Raw genomic sequence first — 5,557 nt, forward strand, 5'->3', positions numbered from 1 at the left:
GGATGGCTACGGCTGAAGCATCTTTAATATAATAGGCCTGTGTTATTAAGACTGAATTGGGCTTTAAACAAGAATTAACGACAAATAATTGACAAACTTGAAATAGATAGAAATTATAGGCGCAGGCTGGAGCACTGCCTTTAGTCGCACAAATCATCCCGAGGACTTATTCTTTGTGAACCTAGTACTTATTCTATCGGTCTCCTTCACCGAACCGCTAAGTTACGCGGACGTTAACACACCAGCATCGGTTGTCAAGCGATCGTGGTGGTGGTGGGGACAAACACAGACACACAAACATGCACACATACACACATACACACACACACACATATATATACGACGGGCTTTTTACAGCTTCCGTCTACCAAATCAACTCATAAGGCTTTAGTCAGCCTGAGGCTATATAGAAGGCATTTACCCAAGGTGCCACGCAATAGGATCGAACCCAGAACTATGTTGTTGGTAAGCAAGCTACTTACCACGCATCCACTACATATAAACGCATTGTACATAAAAGGTGCACATATATATGTATATATATATATATATATATATATATATATATATATATATATATATAAATATATTATTATAATATATATATATAATATTGTCTGCTACGGTCACCGGAACTGCCGGATCATGTTGTTTCGACATACTGCGTCTCTTTCGTCGGAGCCGTCCGATAGCCGTACACCAGCCAAATCTCACTGCTAAGGATATATAGAAGAATTCCACTGACGTTTCAGGCACTGATGTCGCAACAGCCAACTGGCTTATTAAAAAAATGATTGTTAGCAACAGGAGCTGTATTAATCAACTAAATGTAGGTGTTTTATTATAGCGGCGAATATTTCTATATTTCTATATTCATCTTGAGGAGACCTCTCATATGGACGGATGTTGCACCATGGTTTATTAAGTTTGAAAATATAAATAAACTTGAGAGTTAAAACTAAGGATCAGTTCTTGGCTAATCCCAAAATGTCTCCCAGTCTCCGTCTCAAGCACTTCATTCAAATCTTTCTTTTTAATGTCTGGAAATTTCCTGCTGCCAAGTTTTTCCACTCTAACCAATCTGTAGAAGCTGAAACAGATGATGAGCTGCATCAGTTTTCCTAACATGAGAGAATGGAAGAGATTGAATTCGTCGTCAGAGTAAATAATTCTTTCTATTTTTGCCATAAAACCAGCCATTTCAGGGGAAGGGCAAGTCAATTATATCGACCCCAGTGCTTACTTTATCGACCCCGAAAGGATAAAGGGCAAAATTAACGTTGGTGGTATTTGAACTACGAACGTGAGGAGTCGGAAGAAATACCTATTTCTTTATTACCCACAAGGGGCTAAACATAGAGGGGACAAGCAAGGACAGACAAACGGATTAAGTCGATTATATCGACCCCAGTGCGTAACTGGTACTTATTTAATCGACCTCGAAAGGATGAAAGGCAAAGTCGACCTCGGCGGAATTTGAACTCAGAACGTAATGGCAGACGAAATACGGCTACGCATTTCGCCCGGCGTGGTAACGTTTCTGCCAGCTCGCCGCCTGCTCGCCGGAAGAAATACCTATTTCTATTTCTTTACTACCCACAAGGGGCTAAACACAGAGGGGACAAACAAGGACAGACAGACGGATTAAGTCGATTATGTCGACCCCAGTGCGTAACTGGTACTTATTTAATCGACCTCGAAAGGATGAAAGGCAAAGTCGACCTCGGCGGAATTTAAACTTAGAACGTAGCGGAAGACGAAATACCTATTTCTATTTCTTTACTACCCACAAGGGGCTAAACACAGCAGGGACAAACAAGGACAGACAGACGGATTAAGTCGATTATATCGACCCCAGTGCGTAACTGGTACTTATTTAATCGACCTCGAAAGGATGAAAGGCAAAGTCGAACTCGGTGGAATTTGAACTCAGAACGTAACGGCAGACGAAATACGGCTACGCATTTCGCCCGGCGTGGTAACGTTTCTGCCAGCTCGCCGCCTGCTCGCCGGAAGAAATACCGCTAAGCAGTTTGTCCGACGCGCTAGCGATTCTGCCACCAGTTGACCACCTTGATAATGATACTAATAAAAGGGGGTTCAAGTTTTGGCACAAGTCCAGTAATTTTAGTTGCCAATACATCGATCCCAATACTTGTTTTTACCAATCTCGAAAGGGAAAGTCGATCTCAAAGGGATTTGAACTGAAAACATAAAGAACCAGAAAAAATGCTGTCAAGAAATTTGTCCGACGTGTTAACGATTCTGCCAGCTCGGCACCTTAATAATAACCTTTTCTAATATAGGCACAAGGCCTAGGATTTCGGGGTCGGGGTTACCAGTGTGCAACTGATACTTATTTCATGGACCTTAAAAGAATGAAAGGTAACGTCATTGGAACTTAGAACGTTAAAGATGGACGTAATATTGCTAAGCAATTTGTCAGGCGTGCTAACGATTCTGCCTGATCACTGCCTTAATAATATAATAATAATAATAATAATAATAATAATAATAATTATAATAATAATAACAACAACAACAACAACAACAACAACAACAACAACAACAACAACAATAATAATAATAATAATTATAATAATAATAATAATAATAATAATAATAATAATAATCAGAATCTTTCTACTATAGGCACAACTACAATAACAACAATAATAATAATCTTTCCTACTATAGGCACAAGGCCAGCAATTTTGAAGGAGGGGTTAAGTTGATTACACCAGCCTCCAGTTCGCAACTGGTACTTATTTATCAACCCTGAAAGGATGAAGTCAACCTTGGCGGTAATTTGAACTCTAAACATAAAGAACCGGAACATCGGAATAAATAGTAGAAATAAAATATTTTTTGCATAAGTATTACTGCAGTGTCATTTCCTCTGTGAGTCCCAACGTTCACGGATATAACCTAGATTTGCAGCATAATATAATTTAGGCAACTACGAGTTCAATACCAAAGTAGGTTAATATCAATCCAAGTCGATAAACGCTAGCGAAATCTATCACTCGAACAAGAATCCCACCATTAACGGTTTCCCATCCTATCCACGTTGTAATCCACGGGTTCCCAACCTTATCTTTCTTGTGGACCCCTGAGAGCTATCTTACCATCTGTGGACCCCATATATGCACATGCAAATTTTTGAAATAAAATATTTGTTTGTAGGTTAGTAAAAACTAACAATGAAACAATTTCGTTATATTCATAACTTAAATTCCAAATACAAATCTTGAGAGTTTCAATAAATACAGGTACCTCTTCTAGTAAACAAAGTTTATATATGGACCCACAAATTACAAGTACTAGGCTTCAAAGAATAAGTCCTGGGGTCGATTTGTTTGACTAAAGGTGGTGCTCCAGCATGGCCGCAGTTAAGATGACTGAAACAAGTAAAAAATATATATATGTATGATGTATGTGTGTGTGTGTGTTAGGTGATGCAAACAGGAAAATAGATTTCAAGACTGTATATATATCTATCTATCTATCTATCTATCTATCTATCTATCTATCTATCTATCTATCTATCTATATATTATATATATATATATATATATATATATATATATATATATATATATATATATATACATATATATATATATATTACCATTAATAATCAGCAGAGGTTCCAGAGTTACTCAAGGGCTGAAAGTTTCGTGCATTGGCACTTATCAAACTGGTTTCAAATCAAGGGGATGACTCTTATAAACGGGTGATAATTATATTTCTCTGGATTGTTCTGGAACAAATTATAAAAAATATTGCAGTGTCACGTGGATAATACATATTTTTCAAATTGCTTGTTACGCGGTTCAATAATGAATATATATATATTTACACACACTTTACATAGATATCTTGTTTAGTAGCATATAAATTTTATTTTGCATTGCAAATTTCTGAGAAAAGATAATTCTCATTCCACGTTTAAAAAAGGAAAAGCCACACAAATTAATGTACCAAACAAAATAACGAACAGAATTCCTCACGTTTAAAATCATACTGCAAAATCATAAGTACTTTCTTTCACAACACATTTAATCAAATTAATAAAAACAATATGTAGCATATACATACACTACGAAGCCTATAAACTCAATGGCAATTTCTACGAGATTTCACAAACGTAAATACACACATTTTCAAACATAATGCACCCACTTTTAAGAATATCAACTTGCCTGGTCTTTAATATTCGATGACGTATTGGGAAAGCGTTCTGTTTCGAACTGGACGGAACTGCATTGTATCATAACATGCATGGTACTAGAACAAGGACCCAGTATTGTAACAGCTTGGGTTTCAAGGATTCACAACTCTTTTACTCTTTTACTCTTCTACTTGTTTCAGTCTTTTTGAATCTGGCCATGCTGGAGCATCGCCTTTTAGTCGAGCAAAACGACCCCAGGACTTATTCTTCGTAAGCCTAATACTTATTCTATCGGTCTCTTTTGCCGAACCGCTAAGTTACAGGGACGTAAACACACCAGCATCGGTTGTCAAGCGATGTTGGGGGAGACAAACACAGACACACGAACACACATACGTACGCACACACGCACACACACACACAAACACACACACACACATACACACACACATATATATATTATATATATATATATATATATATATACGACGGGCTTCTTTCAGTTTACATCTACCAAATCCACTCACAAGGCTTTGGTCGGCCCGAGGCTATAGTAGAAGACACTTGCCCAGGTGCCACGCAGTGGGACTGAACCCGGAACCATGTGGTTCGTAAGCAAGCTACTTACCACACAGCCACTCCTACACCTATTTAGAAAGACGTTTACAGCACCTAGGTTTCCCAAGCGGTCACCCATCTAAGTACTAACTAGGCTCGATGTTGCTTAACTTCGGTGATCGGACGAGAACCGATGTTTTCAAAGTGATATGGTCGTAAACTATTTAACATTCTACCAATACAACCTCAGAAATCTGCGAGGTGTAGATACGGAGGTCTTTAAAGAACTTATAGACAATTTTTTATCTGAGATTCCAAATGAGCTCACATCGCGGCAGAAGGCGCAAAGAAGAGCAGCTTCGTCCAACTCGCTGCTTCACCAAAAATGATACAGAAAAGAAATCCAATAGCACTAAAAGCCGGTGCTCCAGAATGGCCTCAGCTTCTGGCTGAAACCAGTAAAATACAAAAAATAAAAGATAAAAGAAAAATTTCCTGAAAGGTAAAGAACATCTTCCCGTTTCCTCTCTTCATTTACACTATTATAGTGTATCCATGTCCAACTCGACGAGAGCTTTCAACCTTATATCTTTATTTGAGCATTTCTTTACCAAGAAACACTTTTACGCGTAACGAGACGACGATGCATACTTTACGTTTAATTCTAGATCCACTGAAAGATAAAGAATGTTTCCATGTTTCTTCACCTAATTTAGTCTGTTATCGTTTATACAGGATCCAGCTCAGCGAGTACTTTGAGTCTTACGTCTTTATTTGAGCACCTCTCTTCAAAGATATCTTTTTAAACGTCATGAAACGAAAACA

The 5,557-nt window shown here is 37.8% G+C and overlaps 1 non-coding gene across 1 annotated transcript; it reads right to left on the reverse strand.

The window, feature by feature from the left end:
• Positions 1–4,834: 4,834 nt before the first annotated feature.
• Positions 4,835–4,953, reverse strand: LOC115220073. Its single transcript, XR_003882457.1, has one exon. It is a non-coding gene; the product is annotated as a 5S ribosomal RNA (ribosomal RNA).
• Between the last annotated feature and the right edge of the window lie 604 nt (positions 4,954–5,557).

This window comes from Octopus sinensis, linkage group LG15 (genome assembly GCF_006345805.1).
Source record: "Octopus sinensis linkage group LG15, ASM634580v1, whole genome shotgun sequence".
NCBI lineage: Eukaryota > Metazoa > Mollusca > Cephalopoda > Octopoda > Octopodidae > Octopus > Octopus sinensis.